This window comes from Acanthopagrus latus, chromosome 9 (assembly GCF_904848185.1).
Source record: "Acanthopagrus latus isolate v.2019 chromosome 9, fAcaLat1.1, whole genome shotgun sequence".
Taxonomy (NCBI): Eukaryota; Metazoa; Chordata; class Actinopteri; order Spariformes; family Sparidae; genus Acanthopagrus; species Acanthopagrus latus.
In genome coordinates, this window is record NC_051047.1 from 23,122,228 (window position 1) to 23,143,712 (window position 21,485).

Here is a 21,485-nt window from a genome sequence, read left to right on the forward strand (position 1 = left end):
CTGTGAAAGAAGAAGAGCTTGAAGTACATTTTAGCAATGAGCTGTATTTTACCAACAGCAGCTTTAAAGTCAAAATGACATATTTATGTGTTTTGGTTTCCTCATTGTCTCCCCTGTCTGTTAACGCTTCCATCAAATGCCAAATCTGCATTTTCAATTAAGCGGTAACATCCCCCATCTATCATCAGAGGACAACCTGATTTAAATCTTAAATCTTTAACTTAACACTTTTCTTTAAATCTGAAAAACTGCAGCTTGAACAACTCTTCAACAGAGGGGAACCACAAGGTTTCCTGTGGGTTTCACACAGGCCAAAGTAAAATATACCTGAGTAAACATTATCCAACTGACAGCCACAAGGGTCAAACTAGGTGAGTCGATCGGTGAGCGAAAAAGGATTTAAGACAAAAGCAATAAGGATGCAATCTATTACAGCCTGTGCTATTTAAGTAAAACAAACTTTTTTCTATCACGGTTGGAACTTTTAAAAGTAACATTTTAACAGGGCTGTCCATTCATTTTGTTTTAACCCAGTGTTACTTCACAGTTTCAGATAAAGATTAGGCTAAACTCATTTGTAGAGCTGGTTCCAGTGGCGGCTGCCCGGGATCGTTTCCCTCTTCTGTGAACCAAACAAAGTCCTTATAGGCAGGTCTTGCCACTCAGCAGCTATCTTGGTAACACCTACAGACAGTTATTTTGGGGTGAACAAGACCAGGCCACTAACTTAATGAATGGGGAGAGAGCTAGAACTTTACCTTTAATGGTCAGCGGGACATAAAAAATGCTAGAATAGTCAGTCACATCTGATAAAAACTGCTTACACAAGTTTTAAAACAACCATTTTCCCCACACACCTCATACTTTAACTCCAAGCGCACATGGTTTCACAACACCAGCTTCTTTTTACGGCTCAACAGAGAGTGTAGTGACGTGACACAACTGGGTCATCTCACCAGGGCACTTTAACAAATGTGAGTTTAATGTCTAATCTTTGAAAAAACGTGGCGTGATACCCTCTTTTTTCAAGTTTATTAGAAGTCTCACAACAAATCAGTTGAAACAGTCCTGAATCTCATCTGCGCACTCCGCTCAGTCCAACAACACGATTGGCTGATATCTTCCCCAGTTTGGCTGCTACGCTTGACTTTTTTGCATCATTTATCCACCATCTCTTTTATTATGGACTTGTCTATTCTTAAAATGTCTGTAATGTCTTAAAATATTCCCAATAATTTCGGAGTGCTATCAAGAAAAAGTCTGGAGAAGTCTCTTATCTTACACAATTCAGAAATGTGTTATATTAATAGTTGCTGCCGTGTTTGACAAGGCAAGATGACGTAACCAGAGATGTAAAAGAAAAGCTGTCTTAGTAACAATTCAGTACAATCTCCCAACCCAAGCAGCATGTGTTAATTTCCTGAAATGAGTGGATTTAAAACCAGAATCAGATCTGCGTATGACTGGACCGCGACACCAGAGGCTTTCCTTGAAACACATTTCCCCACCTCCATGATTTTTCTCTCTCCTCTCCTCTCGGTCTTTAACTGTCAGTATGGCCTGTGAGTCCATTATGCAAATTATAGTGATCAGTGCCAGGGAGCAGCCATTTACTTACACACACACACACACACACACACACAAACACACAAACACACAAACACACACAGAGCCATTCATAAAAACCTAACACCTGTCACAGAGATTCCCACTGAATCAAAGTCGCACATAATGGAGAGTGATGGGGATTTTCAGCCGGAGCTCTTTCTGGTCAACGCTGCGCTCATCTCCCTCTTGATCTATCTCACGTCCTCTCACCTGACCATCATATTACCTTCATATATCAGCTAATAAACGTTCACCTCTCCACCTTTCTCTCCTTTAATGGTCTTCTCTTCTCCGATCCTATCTGAGCATCTATACATCCTCCTGCACCTGTTCTCCTTTACACCTGCTCGTTAGCTAGTTTGCTCTTTTCATCTTCCCCCCTCAAGGTTCTCGTTTCCTCTTGACCCGGCTAACATGCACTTCCTGTCGCACAGGAGGGCAAATGCACAGAGATACCTCGCCTGCATCAAACACTTTGCTCTGTGTACTGAGTCTTTCTGCAGTTATCTTCTCGAATTACTGTTCTTATGTTAGAAGAGACAAAGGCTGCAAAACAATGTTTCAATGTGTTTTTGTGGTAGCAATGTTTGCTACTAATTTTTTTGTGCACTACCTCAAAAATATTAGGCTTTCCAAGTACCGTGTTGAGCAGCTCACAAAGGGTGCGCACTAGAGACTTCAGCCAAACGAGCCAGCTAACTTCCCGTTTAGCACCTGGCTAACTTGAATGAGGATTCTCCAAATTGTATTTGATCGAAAGGATTAAGTAAGTTTGAGGGGGTTGTGATGCTCAATAAACTGTATCCAGTGTTTTACAGGTGACTCTGTCACAATGCTAGTTTATGGATAAATGTTGGGCCGCAGTGCATAATGTAAAAAAGTAATTAAATGGCTGGGCCACCAAGAAAACTGGCTTCAAAGCCTGCCGCAGTTCCTCAAGGCTTGGTGGCCACTAGCACTTCTCATACCGAGAGTTTCCACTTTCAGTCATGTTTGTAGCGTTTTTGTTAGAATAAAGCTTCCCATCACAGTTAGAGTTTGCTGCCAAATTAATCACGGGGGGTGTATGTGCACATGACATGAATTAATGGGGAGTGCATGGAATACAGAACCAAATGTCAAAAGCACAGTTCCTACCCTGGAAACCTTTAGCTGTAAACTGTCAGCAACACATGCTGAGGTTAGCAGAACAAGATGATTGGCATGCAGGTAGGTCACACTATGTTGTGCACAAATGAAATACCGGAGCTGGAAGACACGCCTGGAGTTACGGATAAGACACAGACGGTGTGTGTGTCTTGCTTCAACATTTTAGTGTGTGATTCATATCGGTATGCCTTTGTTTGTTTGTCTTTAGCAGCTAACAAACACATACCTAACTGTGACACCTATACCACTGTACTAACCACACTGCGACTTCTATTCACCCAATCATGTCAACCACATCGAGCTTACATGAAAATAAAAGCTTCAAATAATTCTTGACATTTCTGATGACCCCGTTGAGTGCCTTTAAATACATATATCTCCACTCACGTCGCTCATAACTGTCTCAAGATTTACATGAAGAAAACATTCCAACAACGGAAACTTTAAGGTGAACACCTCAGTTTGATTGCGTCAGCAGCATTATGATCATAGCTGCTGTCAGAAAAACCACAGTTAACACACCTAGGTAAGAGGTCGACTTCACTTGATGTTTTCATTTACATATAGCACAAATGTAACTGGGGTGGCTGAATGGCTAGCAGCAGTGCAGAAAAAGCCACATCTTACATTTCCTGTTCTCAGCAAACACTGCAACTAACAACCAACAACTAACCGGTCCAACGTAAAGCCATTAAGCCATAACAAACACAGGAAATATATATCCACCTCATGTTCATTTCAGATGGAGCTATCTGAACTGTTTCATAACCACAGATGTGTCTGACAGTAAACCAGATTATGATCGGTTTTGTTTGTCATCATGTCCAACAGCAGCAGGTTCTGGGGATCCTAGAAAAAACTTTTTCTTGAACTAAAGGAGTAAGAGAATATCAAAATAATATTTAAACTTGGACAGTGTCATGTTGTGGTAGAAAATTAAAGGAATTTGAAACAAAAAAACAACATGGAAACCTGAGAGGGGTGGGACAGTGTTGCCTCATTTATATAACATGAGGCCCTCTTCTCTACAGTAACGTGGACACACACATACATGCACACACACATGTGCGCACACACACACGCACACAGAAAAACAGGAAGCAGAGAAACAGAGATGCAGGTTTGATTAAAGCAGCACATTCCCCTGATTTTTCCTTTCCTGCTGACGCTGGCACCTTTAAATGTTAGCAGGGGTCGTGTTCTGAGCACGCTGCAAATTTCCACCCGCATCCACCTCAACCCTGCACATTCCTGCCCCACCAGCAGGGAGGCCAGGTGTTCTGCACCACGCACACACACCCCCTGCTGCTATGCAGTTACTCTGCTAGGCTAGAAAATACAGCTACAGGCATGAGGGCTGCGGCCACCTTTACACCTGACAGAAACAATAACGTCCACGTGGATTTAGTCTGCACTTGTGTATCTTTTCATTCAGAACTGAATGTTATTTCCTGATTTGTATTATTATTGTCTTCTTTTAGACTTTTATGGGAACAAGCTTAGATAACGCGTAGCAAGACGCAAAACCTGAATGCATCTATACTTCACAAATTAAACAAAGATGTCCCCAAGAACACCAAGTGTTTCAACTGAATAAGTTCAAATATTATTGTACCTGCAGTTCATCGTGTGATTCTAGTTTTGATAAGAGATCTCTAAGACTCTCAGCATGTCTGTGTATAGTAGTGTGGAGGATCAATAACCAGAGTGTGATGCTCGCCGTAAAGAAAAAACTACACTCACCCACAGTGCATGCAAGCAAATATATGAATATGTTCATGCATGTGATAGAGCTGATCTTGGCCCTTAAGCATGTCAATTGTTCAAGCTCAAGCCCAAGTAACCTTGGTGATCCAGTATCTATACAAACAAAGCTTAATACATAAACCTCACTCACTTGCTGTATATGAAAACGCATCTACGACAGCTGCAATGATTAATCGATCAACTATTTCAGTACTTGATAAACAACAACTAAACAACTAATCGATTAATAGAGGAAATAATCAACAATGTGGGAAAAAATCATCCCTTGAAGCCCTGAAAACTAGGCAGCAAAAGCACACTGCACATAGCCCCAAGCTGTACTGTACACTTTAACTGAGGGCTTTCACATGACACGACCGGCTGCATTCAGGCAGTCAGTCTTCCTCAAACTAGGGCAAAGTTTAAAGTCTGAGCATCAGGGCGTAGTGATTTTCTTGAGTAGCTGCTGAGTCGGGGCATCAACACTGCAAACAATTAAAAATAAGAATGGAATTACACAGCCTACAGCACTTTGGTGCGGATCATGTGAAAGAAGCTCTAGTTTTTGCCTGAATGCACCGAGGCACTCGTACAGGTCTTACAGTGAAAGAACCCTCGAGACTTGCACACTGTTCAGCCTGGTGCTTTAGTGCCGTCGAGCACCGAACATCGGGAAGACAAAACTTCCACATTTGTGCTGTTACAATAAAGAGCAAACATATAAACATGCTTATATTTAGGCATGATTTTTGGTCATATAATATGTGAGTCTCCTAGAAAAAAGCTGAGAGGATAGCATGTGATAATGTCATGATGACTGCATGATTTACTTAATCCCCCGCACCCTCAGGATCATCCTGGATTCCTATTCTTAGAAGCTATAGCTGTCCAGGCCCTGACACTCAAACACTAAACCAATCAGAACTCATCTCATCAAATTTCAACCCATCTCGTTCATTACCCGTCTCCCCTCACAATACCAAAGCTTTTTTTCTAAGTAGTCTTCCAGCCCTGCTCTTTGCTGAGAACCAGAATTAGACGGGGGTTGACATTCAAAATGAGAGATAGGCAGCGGCTGGTTGAGGAAAGAGTACTCAGAAAAAGGCTTTTATCATCAGCCTAATCCTTTAGAGGCAATACAACAGTCACTTTCCTGGAAGCTCTGCACATCCTGCTGCCGATCAAGGTTTTACTAAAATGTGCCCATATTATCAATGCCGAACCGCCTCTAAAAGGTCACTGCTCGGGCACTGAGAAGAGATTGCCTGATTTATCTTTCACGCTTAACAATGAGTCAAGGTCTCTTCAGAGAAATTACAATACAGTTTAATCTCTGGGCCTATTCATACTATAGGCATTTAAAAAAAAACTTGAAACGATGAATAGATAGACCAACTAAGAAGAAATACGAAAACTAAAAATATTCAAGATAGTAACCACACAGTGGTGTTGGCATCATTATACGGTCTAACCCTAACTTTCACAAAAATACTGCCTGAAGGTTGAGCGGTAAACCAACGATATCTATTAACCCTGTTAGGAAAGGCGAACTGTTTCTACCTTTAGTAGTATACAACTAAAATTACAACCAATACATACATTATCTCTGCCAAGGTGGTTATTATTTACACCTTTGTTGGCTGGTTTGTCAGCAGGATCATACAAAAACAACAGAATAGATTTGCACAAAACTCAAAGTTCTTTGGCATTCTCATTAATTTCTCAAGTGATGATGCATGAATCTGGATGACATTTTCTTGTATTTAGGTGGCTGGTGTCTATGAGTGGGTTCAAAAGGGATTGCTGGTCCTTCATTGACTAACATCCTGTGGAAACTATCACTCTGCCAGCCACGATCAGATTATACAAAATACACAATTGTTAGGAATCCTACATAATTTAAAGAGCATTTTACCCCATTTTGGACTGCCCTAAAACTTTGAAATTACAAATAGTTAGATTTAGACAAATTCCATGTTGAACAAAGTAATGGTTGGGTTGGTTTAAGATCACATTTCTAAAATGAACAAAAAGGTATCAATGAGTATGAATTCTAAGGAGATGCTGTATTTTGAGTGCACTCACGCCATACGAAGTCTTTCCAAGTTCAGACTTGGCCACACAAACAAACTGGTGCACCACATCTGCTGCTTTGAAAAATCTGAAAAAATTAATTGTATAAGTGTGTGTGTGTATGTGCGCCCAAGGATGGGATGTACTGTTGGCTTATAGTGTCTGCTTTATTTTGCTGATGAAAGGGAATTCTGCTTGATGCATAATTTACGAAGCTGTGCCAAAGGTTTACACTGTGCCACGCTTCTCTCTCACTTATTACTTTGTGATGATTGCTATCTTTTTGACTCAAATTACTTAATCTACCATGTCACTTTTTATGAAACATTTACAGGTCAGATGGCAGCATGATTTGACCCTCAAGAGCTGCAGTTACAGCCGTAGGTGGGGAGATTCATATGACAATACTATGAATGCTCAAGGACCTACAAAATATCAAATATAAAATCAATATATTTAATTTCCTTAAGGTAGATTAACCGCTAACGACTAACCTACGAAGCTAAGCAACCGTTAGCCCTGCTGCAACACAGACAATCCGAGAGGAAGTGGCGATTCAAAAATGGAGATGATGATGATGATTAAACAGCTTGTTTGAATGTATTATATAGCTCATATAACAAGAAGTACGTGAGTGGGAGAGGTGTTAGGGGACGTCTCTGTACCACTGGTTGTATGAAGAGGTGAAGATGAAGAGATGGAGGTGGGTGGAACACATTGTGGTTGGTAAACAGGGCCAAAACAGGAAAGCGTGGGCCAACCTGACGATCACCACACAGCCTGTACAATGTTTCCACGCTGTACAAAATAAGACTGCTGCTGTTGCTGCTGCTGAAAAGCATTGAAACAGCAATTAGTCACCTTTTTTGTGCAGGTCTTGAGGTTTAAAGGCAGAGAAATGTGTATCTGGATCAATCCCTTTCAAGGCCACAGTTTGCTTCATGCAGAATACCAAGGTGCATGTCTGAACAGCTGATACCAATCTCCCACCATCAGGCTTCATTTCTGCAAGAATCACTCAACACAGTGGACTGTCAAAGTCCTGACACAGTAACCACTGCAGCTCTGATATCTATGTGACCAAAACATGCTGTAGCTTACAAAACTAGTAAGGATGCCTTATACAGACATTTTTTCAGCAGATAAACCATTATTTCACATATCTGTATTTTTAAAAAAATCATTTTCATTAATTTTTTCCATGCACTATGCAGCATTTAGCATGCTAAATTTAAGATTACACTCACACTTATTCTCAACTTACATATAACCTAGATTCAAAAAACTTTGGGACTCTGTAAAATATGAATAAAAACAAAATACAATGGTTTTCAATTCCGTTTTGACCTATATTCAATTGAAAGATAAGCGATGCCTGCAGTAGAGCCACAGTGCGTCAACTAATCAGGGTTGTGTGTGGGCTAGTACAGGTTATGTTTTTGCAATTGTGTTACGAAGCAGATGGCATTTCCGCTCTAGCACTGACCTGGTATAAAACAGCATCAAACTGGGTTTCACAAACACGGGTTAAACAGTGCTTGATTTAGCTGTTCTGCATTAATCTGGTTTTACAAAAGAAGATTAGTGCAACCCCAGATCTAAGTGAGGGCTTAATGAACCAATGAAACAGATTCAATTTCAGAGAATGCTGCTATTCTGTGCAGTCGGATTTAGTATTTAGTAATATGTATAGAATAGAAACGTTACGAAAATGAACGACGGCATTGAGAGCAACACAAGTACACATGACAACAAACACAGATGCACGCGGAACAATTTAGCATACCCAGATGTACAGATGTTCAATGTATACCATAGAATGTAAAATGACAAGTAATTTCTTTCCCATGAGACTTTTTTTTTTTTACTCAATCTTGTTTAAACTGATCTAAAACATAACCATGCTAGCTAGAGCATTCCTTATTTCTGCAGAATGCTTAGACATCTGTCTTCCGCCTCATTATAATAATGAGATAACAGTGCTGTGTTTTGTTGCGTTGCGCACGATGAGCATTTGAAGACACTCCAAAATATCACAATAGGCAAAAAAGGGAAATTTGCCTTTGTTCGGTATTAATACCGTTTACTGTAATGAACCATAAAACTATGATATTGTTATCGCACCACAATAATCTCACACCATCACAGCCCTATGGCACATATGCACAACAGCATCCCATTCACAATCAACCTGCACACACAGCTAAGTTCTGCTATATGCACAATTTGTTGACAAAATTATCACACTGTAGTCTAACACAGTCATATACCAAGATATCTTATATCTAAATAAGGGCCAGTCCTCAACTGTAGCATCTGAAATAGTTCCTCAAGTGGTCGGAGGAACAAGCCTGACAAGGTACAAAGTAAGATTATTGCCACTGCTCGTCAAGGTAGCTTAGCCACGGTGAATCAGTTGCTAGGTTAATGCTCGAGCAAGTGGTTCTGAAACATGCACATGATTCATAGTCCTGTAATTAATGCGTCTTAGATTAAAGTGTCCAAGAAATGTCATGTATTGTCCTCTTGCTAGCAGCTTCCATGCTGGCACGGTGCAGTCGTGAGTCAGCCAGAGCCAGCCCCCTGCCTCATGCTGAAATCAGAGAAACCACAAGAATGTAACAGCTTCTGTTATTATCCCTCCCTGCTGCCTCGCTGCCTGATAGCCTGCCCTAGAAAATAGTGGCGAGGCTGCCCGTTTCCCTCTCTCTCTCTGACACACTCTCTCTGACACACACATACACACACAATCTTATTCTCGTGTTCTCTCTGTCCTCTCGTTCTCATATCTGACACACACACACACACACACACACAGATATACGATTCTCGCAGGGTATGGTTGTCCATTTTGCTTGCTTGCTTGCTTTCCTGCACACAGATACTGTATATAAGCTCACACATACACACAGACACACATAGACAGGACCTGACAGTGCAAAATCACTGCAATTTGTTTTTCCTACTGAGAATTGCTGCAAACCCATGGCTGTCAGACACACAGAAACATCTAGACAAATGCCCGCAGATACAACAAGCTGCTACAGTGCATAACTAGCCGGCCAACACACAGTAAAACGGATCAATAGACTGTAAGACTGACTAATTGGTGGACCAGTATATTTTCCTCAGATTGACTGTTAACAAGAGAATGAGTTCACAAGGCTCCAGAAAATGTTGCCATTTACGTATCTTTTGGCAAAGTAACCAATGAATGCTTTGAATAGAAATTAAAAGACAGCTGATAGTCACATGACCCTAATTCTTTCCTCCCCTTTTTTTACTTTTATTCTAAAAATATATTCTGACAAACTGACAAAATAAAGTCAGAATATTCATCCAAAGTTTAAATTCTGGTAAAACAGAGAACTGACGGCTAAATATAGAACTTCAGATTTTGCAAATCATAATATTAAGCCTTATAGTTAAATGGTGGTACAGTAAATTCATGTGGTAAAACAAATGAGTGCATTCAACCTCGATAGGAACATGCTTTATGTGTTATGTCCGCTGTTGTTTGCTTCATTCAAGGGCTGACTCAGCAGCTCCCCAGAAAACCTTTTGGCGCTAAACGTCCTGTCGACTTGTTCTGTTTGTTCTCTGCTATTTTCACTTCTTCACCACTGTGAACGGGCTGATGTCTGCTGGTGTAATTCTCACAGCAAAGACTATGTTTGCTATGTTAAAGTGATGGTTTTCTGACATTTAAAGATATACTACGCAGGATTTTCAATGATTTGGTCTGGTGGCTCACCAGCCCAACAGGTGAGAAGGCTGCCAAGCCAGTAACCGCAGTTCAAGACTGAGTTTCAACATTTTTAATTGTAAAACCACTGGATATTTTTATGAGGGGGGACCACAGCGTAAGCATGACACCACTGGATATCTTCAAGGAGACCTCTGTACAATTTTCAGCCATGTTTGCAGTAACAAAACCAGGTGTTTTTAACAAATCTTTAGGACACTTTCAGCCATGTTTTGGGCAACTAAAACAGGTATATTAAGACAAGACTTGATCTTCTCCATACTATTACCAAGTGTTTTTTGTGCTTAAACATAACCGTATCATCAGCATAGCTGACAGCATAGCATTGTTATATCATATATATAGAAAATGTCACCATTAGAAAGGTTGCACCATATCCGTGTATTGCAACATTTATTCTGGTGATTGGGTTGCATGTCTACCAACAGCAAATGACAAATCCTACATAAGCATGCCTTCAAAGAGAGATCGCTGTCACATAAATGTTCTGTAGAGGGTCTAATCAAACATGCATTTTCCATATAGGGATATAAATACATTTAGAGTCAATTGTCCTTATTACTATTGTGCTAATAATGTCATCCAATTCCCTAGTCTGCACACACAAACTTCCAAGATCTCTTTCCCTCTAAGTGGCTATTAAACTGGGAGGAAAAAATAAATAAGTTAAGTGTACTTCCGCAGGATTCTATAAGTTCTGGTGTGTTAGGATAGTGTCGCCAAGTATTTAGTTGCAAAATGGCCCTGAAGGGTCACAGAATGGAGTTGTGATTTACTGTGTAATGGTTAGCTTGAGGAAAGGATCATTCCTATCCTCAGGCTATGAGTTAAAGATGAGAAAGGTTATGCCCAGATGTCAACAAAGGAGCACGGGGAGGTGATCCAAGCTCACATGGGCGGACACACCCTCCTAAAAAGCATGCCTCATCCTTTGTAACCAGATCCTTCGACGCATGTTGTCGGTCCTTTCCCTCTTCCTCCTTTCTCTGCATCATCTCACATGCAAAGTGACAAGATTTTCACAGCCCTTATCTACATTCAGCACCTGTCTGTTGCCTACAGAGAAGAAATTATGGCGAGACAGAAATCGCAAACATCTTTGTCTTGAATAAGATGCCAGACTAGGATTAGAAAACCAGACGGGATAAAAAGAAATGAGAGCACGTAGGATGGATAGAAAACGAGGCCGACAGTGGAGAAATTCGAAGCGGTATAAAAGGAAAACAGCAGTACTGATGTCCTGAGTTGTGAGACTGCTCTTTATGTTCTTGTTTGAGTTGGATGCTTTTGCGCTTCCTCCACAGATCTCCAAGCAAAACAAGCAGCGGATAAAACAAGGTTTCACCATGTAAACTGCTGATGTTCCAGAAATAACTCTGTCAAGTGTCGCACAAAAACACACTGCATGTTTGAAAAAGAGGGCAGGAAACTTCAGAAACATGGTAGCCGATGTAAGAGTCTCTGCTTCTTGGTTGTTTAATAAATGATGGAAGAAGAATGCAACTCATTTACTGTTGGTAGCTCATTCTGACTGAGGGAGAGCTTCTCAGGTTGGAAATAGGTTCTATAATCCCTGCATTTAATAAAGTTAAACTCTAGAGAAAATACTTTACAATTCATCTGAACCTGGGGTCAAAAACAAAGAGACCTCAGTAATTTCTCATGAGGGGGACACGAGACAGGCAATCCATTTCTGGCTCTGTCCCACTGTTTTTAAGCAACTGTGTCCTTTGACCTCCTGAGGTATTCAAGGCTCTTTAAGCAGCTGTTTCAAAGGCAGACCTGAGGATCTGAAGCTGACTCACACACACACTAAGCTCAGGTTGCACACGCAGCAGGTTATAATAGGCACATGGCAATACATTAACTCTTTGCTGAGCAAATCGTTACACACCTTCTGAAAATGGTGCTGGAAGTCGTCAATCTATATATTAAAAAATACACAATTGGTCGACCTCTTGTGGTAATGTACATTGAAGGGCAAGTGTTGCAGTGTTATATGCATTTTGGGGGATAGTACAGAGGATGATAGTAAAGCAAAGGACAAGCCAAAACACGTAGTTGAGCATAACTCTTGAGTAAAGACACAGGAGCCAGCTGTACTCACATACCTGAGGAGTGTAAAGATGGGGGTGGGGCTGCATTGGAGAGGAGTCCTCGCTCTCAGAAGAAAAGTGCTGAGGTACTATTGTATCGTTCACTTGTTCTTATTTGTAACCAAGTTTTAACTACATTTCTAGTATTTTTCACATTCATATAGAGACCCAGCAATTAATCAATTACTTGATGGCTGTTATTCCGAGAAAGGAAAAAGGAAAAACAGACAAAAAATTAAATTCTCTGTTTTCAGCTTCTCAAATGTGATTATTTCTTGTTTCTTTACTCCTCTCAGACAGGAAAGTGAATATATTTGGGTTGTGGACAAAACAAGACTTTTGAGGATTAATCTAGACCAAACAACTCATCTGTTAACCAAGAAAATATTCAACAGATTCATCTAGTATGAAAATAATCATTGAAGCAAAAGTTGAAATCCTAGATCCAAATAAAATATAAACTCTGTGCCTAAAAATTCAAAAGACATCTTCCCTGAAAAGGCCCACATGATCGCATCAGTCTCTGGCCATTTGCAAAAAACGAAAATCCCTGGCATGCCGTCCCATTGTGTTTCAAGTAACATCAGCTCCAACTTCATTTGCTTTGCTAATGATTGGACACACATTGGAACATTTCCATAAATCCAATCGCAACTACAGTTCACACAATAAGAAGCGCTATCGTGTCCGTGTCACAAACACATCAACACTGGTAGACAGCGAAGACAAGAAATGTGTGCAACTGTGATCAAACCAAACATGCCAACAGTGAAATCAATAAATGATGTTCAGCGACCAATAGAGGCACCATTTTCCCAGATGCCCATCAGTATTTCATGTTCTATTTATTTGCAATCATGTTGCCCAATCTTAATTGCAATATTGTTCTTAATTTTGAAACACCTTGTAGACTATGGCCAGACTTGAAATAGCAATGGAATTTCTCTGCTAGCCATAACTTGCCTAGCATTAATTACAAAATGTAACCCACGGAAGAACCACGTAAAGTAAGTCATCCAATTAGCAGCCATCTTGTTGGCTACATCACTCCATTGGTATGTTCACATGGTGCTCACCTGCTCATCAATGACATTTTGTGAAGTTTGGAAACAGGTGAGGGCCTCCAATGCAATTTGATTTGCCCACAATCTAAAACTGCAAGACTGCCCACCCCTACCAGCAATAATCTATAACTAATCTCTAAAGACTACAGAGCTCTGGATGGATAATGTGAGGAAAAGGCTGTCACGATAATCTTCACATGTTCAGGAAAATATAGACCAACAGGAATTAAGTTTCTAAACTAATAACAAAGGAGAATGAAGTAAACACATTTCAACAAAGGCTATACATTTACTACTGCTTCAAATACACCAAACACCCACTGATGCCAATCTGTTAGCCTGTGTTTCCTACCTGCTCTGCCACCTTCCCTCCCATTCCAGGCCATTTCTGCTGCATCACACACCCCGTGATCATAACTAATCATGTTAATACTTTAATGTCTTTATGTTGCACTGTCCTAATCCAACCTCTGCAAGGCCAGCTAAGTCTATCACGCAGCCCCTGAACTATAATCTAGCTCGCTTCATCTTCTCTCTCCGTTGGTATAATCTAGCCCTGCATTTTTCAGAAACTGGGTTAGAGCACACAAGTGACTCATAATAGGGCTGATACTGATGATGAATTACAACAGATATCTAGAGCCTCTATTTATGCTGCCAAGGCCTACAGGCTTGTGGGCTAGTGGAGTAAAAAGTCAATCTCACTGAATAAATCAGAGCGTTTTGAGTCATTTTGATGGCAGTCCTGAGAAAAAGACAGACACAGTAATACAGTGAATATTTTTACCAAACCTGAGTAAGAAGTAGGGGGTCTGTCTCTAGCTCCTCTCCCTGGCTGGATAACATGCTGTTTCAGCTAATCAAACCATTATGAGTGCCCGCTAACTGAGAACACCATTACCATAATGTGCAGTTTCATCTGATTAGTTCTGCATGATCCAGATACGCCAACGCTGGACCAAGAGAGAGACAGAGAGGGAGAGAGGAGAGAAGGAGTACGTGTCAGTGGAGGGGATGGAAGAGGTGACCCTCATCTGACGAGAAATTATCCAAAGTAAAATTCAAAAATGGGAAAGAAAGAGAGCTGAAACTGCAACAGACTCCATGAACAGATATTGCTGAGGCATTTAATGATTTTTCACAGAAATGCCATCACATGATTCTTTTACCAATCAAAACTTTTGTGGCAAAACTATTAATATGACACTTCTTGCTTTCCATTTTGGAAGTCTAGATCTGTCGAGGCACCTTCATTGGCTTCGCTGGCACTCTGTAGCTGTCGTATCTTGTACAGAATAAACACAGCTGTGTTTGGGGCTCGGGAGACGATTTTCGCTACAGAATTGTGCCATATCCGCCCCAGCAACAGACCACTAACTAGCTGCCTTTCTGAGAGCTATCTGGCTAGAAATTTATGTGAATGGATGGCCGTTTCATGTTCCCTTGAGGACTGCCAGTCAGACAGACTGAAAGCGCTGCAGCGCAGGACAATGATGGCGACCTGGGAGTACTACCAGCCGGTGCCAAATTAGGCACATTTGTAAATGTATGGCGACAATATTGCATTAAATTCAAGAATAATGAGAAAAGTGATTTCCCTTAATGAAACTACCAGTGCATGACACGAAAAATTCATGGGATAAGCTGGCACAAAATCTCCAGTAACTTGGCAACAGTAAGGTCTGTCTGCCGCCACTGTTAAAGCTGGGGTTGGTAAAATTTTAGAAACCAGCACGAGCAAGCTGCATTTTGAAAGTATCCAACCAAAAAAATACAAGACTTGTTGATTGCTGTAGGGGTGTTTTTCTCCAAATACAACAAATAATGCTCCTTGAGACACTTGCCAACTCTAGCTTTTACTGAAATGGCAAAACTCTGTCTATCAAGCGGTCTGGTTACTGCTCTCCCCAACTGCAAATAGGACTGTGAGCGTTCCAAGGGTTATAATAGAATGGGCAGGCAGCTGGTCCTCTTGGTTAAACATGAACAGGCTGCTCTTTGACAGGGCTGTCACCGACAGTCAGCATAGGTCACAGAGAGACTTGTCTCAGTTAAATAAAGAGGAGGATCTAATGCGGAATCTTAAAAAAAGGTATGTCAATTTGACTCACTCACAAGTGTGATTCTTCTCATTTGTGGTAAGGGTTTACCTTTACTGAGAAGTTAAACAGAAAACTACATGAAAAGGTGACAGAAGTGAAAGTTAATTAATACCAACACATTTTTCGAAGCTCTCCCTGGCAGGCCTACTAAAATAAGATACGCAAATGCTAGCATCTTTGAAGCCTGATAATGTATCTTGCCTGCAGCACCCAGGCAGCAGTCTTCATACTAACACTGTCAGTTAACACCAATACTAAGCTGTCAGCACAACTGAGCACCACGCTGAGGGTGTGCCTTCCCAACACTGAGACTAACCAGACATAAGGTGTCAGGCACAGATAGAGAGAAAAAGGAAGAGCCGACACCTCAAAGCAGGCGAGAAAGGCAGAAGCTAAAGCTCACGGTGCACAGAGATGACATCCTCCTGGAGTGGCACGATTATGAGATAAAACAGAATTCAAAAACACAGAATTTGGGCCCATAAATTCTCTAACAGCCTGTGCTCCCAGCCCATCCCACAGTGTATACACATCTCAGCCTTTCAACCGGGCAGGAACAATGGTTGACCTTTGACTTCTCTGCTATGTGTGTTCTGGTTTATGATGTTTAACCAGGAAGCTGTCATCTTTATGCATCTTCTCTACAGGCACTGGCCAAACCTGCTGAGACACATCTGCACAAGCGGCACGGTGATAAATTAGCAGTGAGAGGCCTGAGGATGTCAAAGTGGACATGAATTTGCTGCACCTCCTAGCTTGCCACATTAACAGTAATGAAACAGCATAATGCTTGCACCCTTCAACCACTGCATTTAAGATGTAGCGCTAGCAGTAAAACAGAATTATTCAACACTGTGCCTCAGTTAATGGCTTCTCCAGCTCTGACTGAAACAATAGAATATCATTAATCGAGGAATAAGAAGGAATTTGCTGGCAAAACTCTTAAGGTAACTAAATTTTTGCCTTTTGGTTTCAAGCTACAGGTAGTGTTGACCGACAGCTTCTCAAACAGTTTATATGCATAAATTACAGGCCTGTAAAATGCAATTCAAGACGACTGGCAGACATAACTGGCATTTCTGCCAACTGTTAACCAACTAAGGTTGCAGCAGTGTCAAGAAGAGCCCTACCGATGCTGGATTTCTGGAGCTACAAACTTCAGTGTCCAAATCATCAGTGCATTGCAACTGTAAAAAATCACAGGTAATTTAATAAGTATAAATCACTCCATTCATCTTTGTCTGCCAAACATTTTGGCCAACACATATGCCGATATTGATCCATGATCCATTTCAAGAAGCCGACCAACATATTGGATGTTTGATATTATTGGCCAATGTTGGCTTATCAAAGATATATTGGTATTATTTACTGTTTCAGTTCACTGATGTCATTTAAGACAGTTAAGTTTATTGCTAAACTGTTAAATATCCTGTGTTCGGCCGATATATCAGTATTAGAATTTTACTCCCTAAGACTGGTGTCGGCATCAGCCCCAAGAAATGCATATTGGTCGGACTCTATATATTTCAGATCTATATCGATTCTAACTGATAATAACAATAATAATTGAGTCATACCGTGACGACGTGAAACTGATATTTTCTGTGATGGTTATCGTGCCATCGTAACAACACTAAAACCAACACATAAAAATTCTGTGGCTGTCTGAGAATCGTCAGGGAATACAGTAAGGGTAGATTACAGTTTGCCTCATCACCATATTCACGGTTACAGCTTAGAAAGCTGCCTTTTGATCTGCTGATTATACTTAAGTCCCAACTTGCTCCCATGAGACCCCCCCATTACCCCTGCTACCAGGTGCAGTTTATCCCCATTACCCCTGCCACACCTGTGCCCCCCTCTGTCTTTAGGTATCCATGTCCTCCTCTCACTCCGCCTCACTTCTTACTATCTGCTGTCTCCCATACACACTTCTGCTGTACACCAGGGGGATGGCAGGTCCAGGTGTGCTGCTCAAGTAAACCAGGGTCATTGCTACAGGCAATTTCATCTTCACCAGCTGAGTCCAGCCACTCTTGTAACTTAGGACTTCTTCGTGTTCAGCAGAGGGACAGCAAATACATTTCAAGTCAACTACAGGCTTCTCTCCAGCACACCAGTGATTAATTTATAATATGCGTATTAACAAAAACTGGTCACAGTGCATGTCGGTAAAACCATAACAAAAAACTTTGCTGGGTGGCGTTTGGAGCACAGCCACCGGTCCTTCTGTGTGTTTCAGCTATCAGAGAAGGGATGTTCAGGATCGTGTCATTAAAGAAACCCAAGTCTCCTACTTGACTCTGGTCGAGCTCAGAATCCACTGTGGCAAAATAATCCTGACTACCACTTTAGCTTTAATATATAATGTGGTGGCAATCAACAGCCTGGAATGGTGTCCCATATAAAAAATGTGCAACATGGCAGGCATAATTCCCAAGATAAGTAGTTCAGCTTCAGCGACCATCAGACGGGGATTCCCCAACGTATTCAGGTCAAGACCAAGCACAAAACCCCCATCTTTCAGACCCCCATCTGCCGAGTTTTTCGGTTAAATGGATTCCTTCAGGGATTTTAACCAATTTCTTTAATTCATAATCATAATCTGCAACAATAATGTGAAATATGTTGGAGTTTTTTTTTCCAAAATCCAACCCATACTGGGGCTACCCAATGGCATAAATGTAATAAAATTAGCTTGTATAGTTTTCATTTTTAGATTACTTTTTTTCACATATTCTCATACCATTATTATCATATTTCATTTTGATATATTTGTAGCATCTATACATTTGTAAAAGATGGTTAGTTAGTAAGTTGTCATCAGTACCAATATCTGCCCTGAAGAAAAACATACCGTCACAAACAAACCATTTCTTATTGAATTGATAACGTAGAAAAGCTACTGGCAATTTTAAAAGAACAGCAAAATTACAAAGGATATACACATCATGTCATTTAGCTTGGATGCTTCTGGTGCCACCTTCACGGATCCCTTATCATACAGTAATCAAATAAAGTTAGAGATATTTCGCTTGATGGCTTATTCTGCAACAGATCCAAAGTCTTAAATTTGCATTTTGTGAATATTTTTGGCCCCAATATATAATGCTACGCACCAGAGATGTGGCAATTCCTCGATTACAAGATACATCGTGATGCTGACTTGGAAGATTATGCATTGATGCAGAGACGGAGCACAATCGAGAGTCCGCGGCTTACGTTGATTGTTGTTTGTCCAATATTGCTCAATAAAAGTTACAGTGCAACATTTATTATGTAGGAGGCATCTCGGTCCACATGTTGGATTTTATGAACTTGGACGAGAGCCATCAGTAATAACAGTTACAGCAAGCCCAGCTAATCAGCCAAGATCTGAGGAGGCGCTGTCAACTTGGTCATTCAGCTCTGAGAGAGGTGTGTGTGTGTGCAGCAGAGTCAATACATTCCTTATCTTAAAGCGGCCATGTGAAAGCAATATTACTGGAGATCACAACAAACCTGTGAGGCACTGCAGATGGATAAATGTTTTGTTTTGGTGATGTTCATGTATTGAATAGATGCAGCGGTGTGATTATTGAAAGGACTTTCCGAATAAAAGGAAATTTAAAAGGACGAGAAAGAAGCCACGTGCAGTGACACAGATCAACGAGGATGCCATTCACTGAGATCATCTCTGCGTTTGAATCGCTGACAGCTGAATCGTAACGGAATCGTGAGGCCGGTGAAGAGTCACGCCACGAACATGTACCCATATCCCAATAACTAATTTTTTTGTGTGGTGTGCATTCAGGGTTGGAAAAACCTGATCCCCCTCCCCTCCACAGCTCCTGGATTTTCATTCACAATTCCTTCCCATCCCATTCAGAACCAGTCCTGCCTCTGAGCCCTCTGCCTTCTTTAAGTCATTGTGCAGTTTAGACGGAGAAAAGGACAAGAACAGAGAACAGGGGGGAGGGAAGGAGGGAGAGAGAGAGATACAGGCTAGACAAACAGGACAGAGCAGGGTCCATATGATCTCAGCAGCGGCAGCAGACTGGCGAGCAGCAGGCAGCGGAGGAGCCGACTGCGACCCAAAAGATGTGGCAGGGATGGTGGAGGATTACGTCATCGAGAAAAAGGAGGACGCCTCATCACAGCAAAAAATATAAATAAATTTTTTTAAAAAACAAAAAAAACATCACATCCATTACTTAATACCACAGAGTTAGCAGACATGGGCTGCTTTTTCTGGCAAACACGTCGGGATGAAAATGAGCAATTACTCATGCGCTGTAAGCATATTGGACATTTTCGTTTTAACAACCGGTGCAATGAATGACAAAAACAAACAAACAAACAAACAAAAAATTATCTCATATGGAGGATCTGTATGCAATATATCTGTTCACCAAGGAGCAAATCATCCCATTAATCACTAATCGATGGCATTCAGACGCGATACAGGAATGTCATATGTATTTAAAGCCAACTGCCTGGGTCCCCTGAACGCCACCTGGACTCTGTCATTAAAGGGCTTATTGTGCGCTGTGTAATGAATTAGCTATTAACGGCCTTGTTCAACTAAATTATAAATGTCGACTTGAGGAGGGCCGAGCAACCTTTAAACACCAATTCAATAAACATTTAAAACGCTCACCAACGCTGCGCACACAGGGATTAGCTCCCGTTTCGCAGCTACATAAAGTATGCTGCGAGATATTGAATGAGCTAGCTAACAGGCGAAGCTACACAAACCACTGGCTACAACGGTTAGGGGATTAAAAATGTACGTTAGGGGTATTTACTGTATTTCCTTCTAACCCAACTCGAACAGACACATGTGTATCAACAAACCGAGCCCTTTAGATAAGCGTCAACTCTGTGTTATTTCGCAACGTTAGCCGTTTTAGCTGTGCGAGGAGCAACTTGGATAAAAGTGACAGCGCTAAGCTAGCTAGCTAGCTAGCTAACGTCAGCTGGCTGTAAAAAAAAAAAAAAAAAAAAACTGGTGGCCTGTGAATGAGCGTCTTTTTTTTCTTACCGTCATAAACTGCTCCAGGGGCGTCCAGTTTTTAAGGAATATATGTTTTGCTGTATGAGGAAATGGTTTGTGTGGGGGCGATATAGCCCGAACATCCAAGATCAGTTCACCCGCTGCCGATGAAACCCGAGCATCATCACTATCACCGTCTTCATCAGCACTTGGAGTCCGGCGCTGCTTCACACACATCCATCCAGCAGAGCGGGGCCTCCTCCGGGCTCGACCATGCAACTGGCTCGGCGACGACGGATAATCCACAAGACGGGAGCCCCCGCAGTAACCATTGGCTAGACACGGCGACTAGCAGTCATTTCAGGTCGAGGGGGGTGAAAAATATATTCCCACGCAGGCGTAAAAATGGAGAGTCGTGGTCAGCGGAGAGGTCGCGAGTGAAAATATTTGGGTATCAAATCAGAGGAAAGGCAAATGTTGCGTTTGTGACTTTCCCAATATGAGCCCGGTCCGTTGTAGTCAGCGTCCCCTGCTCTCTCTGCAGCTGCTCTGCTCTGCTCTGCCCGTCTTGCCTTGCAGCACAGCGGCGATCAGCAGAGCGACGTAATGGCGCAAAGCGAGCGCGCAGGGGCGGGGCCACGGAGCGGGAGGCGCGCAGTTTGTTTTCGAGCGCACCCTTTACCTGCACCGTGAGCCTTTTAAGGAGCCACCGGTGCCATCACGGTGACTTTAATGCGTGTCGGTGAAGGCAACTTGAAGGTAAATGTCAATAAAACTCCCACTGCTAATGTGAGATACATTTAAGGTGAACAGAAGGACTTTAAAACAAGAGATTTGTGTCTTATTCACGTCATCATAGACTTCATTATAGAAGCCAGAGGCACAATTAGAAAATAATTATTC

At 41.5% G+C, this 21,485-nt stretch overlaps 1 protein-coding gene across 2 annotated transcripts in view; it reads right to left on the reverse strand.

Annotated features, from left to right (window-relative positions):
* Positions 1 to 21,182, reverse strand: part of ptpn4a (protein tyrosine phosphatase non-receptor type 4a) — a 75,122-nt gene extending 53,940 nt beyond the window's left edge. Inside the window, exon 1 of one of the 2 annotated variants that reach the window (XM_037108968.1) lies at positions 20,631 to 21,182. The gene's annotated coding sequence lies outside the window, so the exon portion shown is untranslated. The remainder of the gene's footprint in view (positions 1 to 20,630) is intronic. The other variant, XM_037108969.1, reaches the window with a different exon arrangement.
* Positions 21,183 to 21,485: the final 303 nt, after the last annotated feature.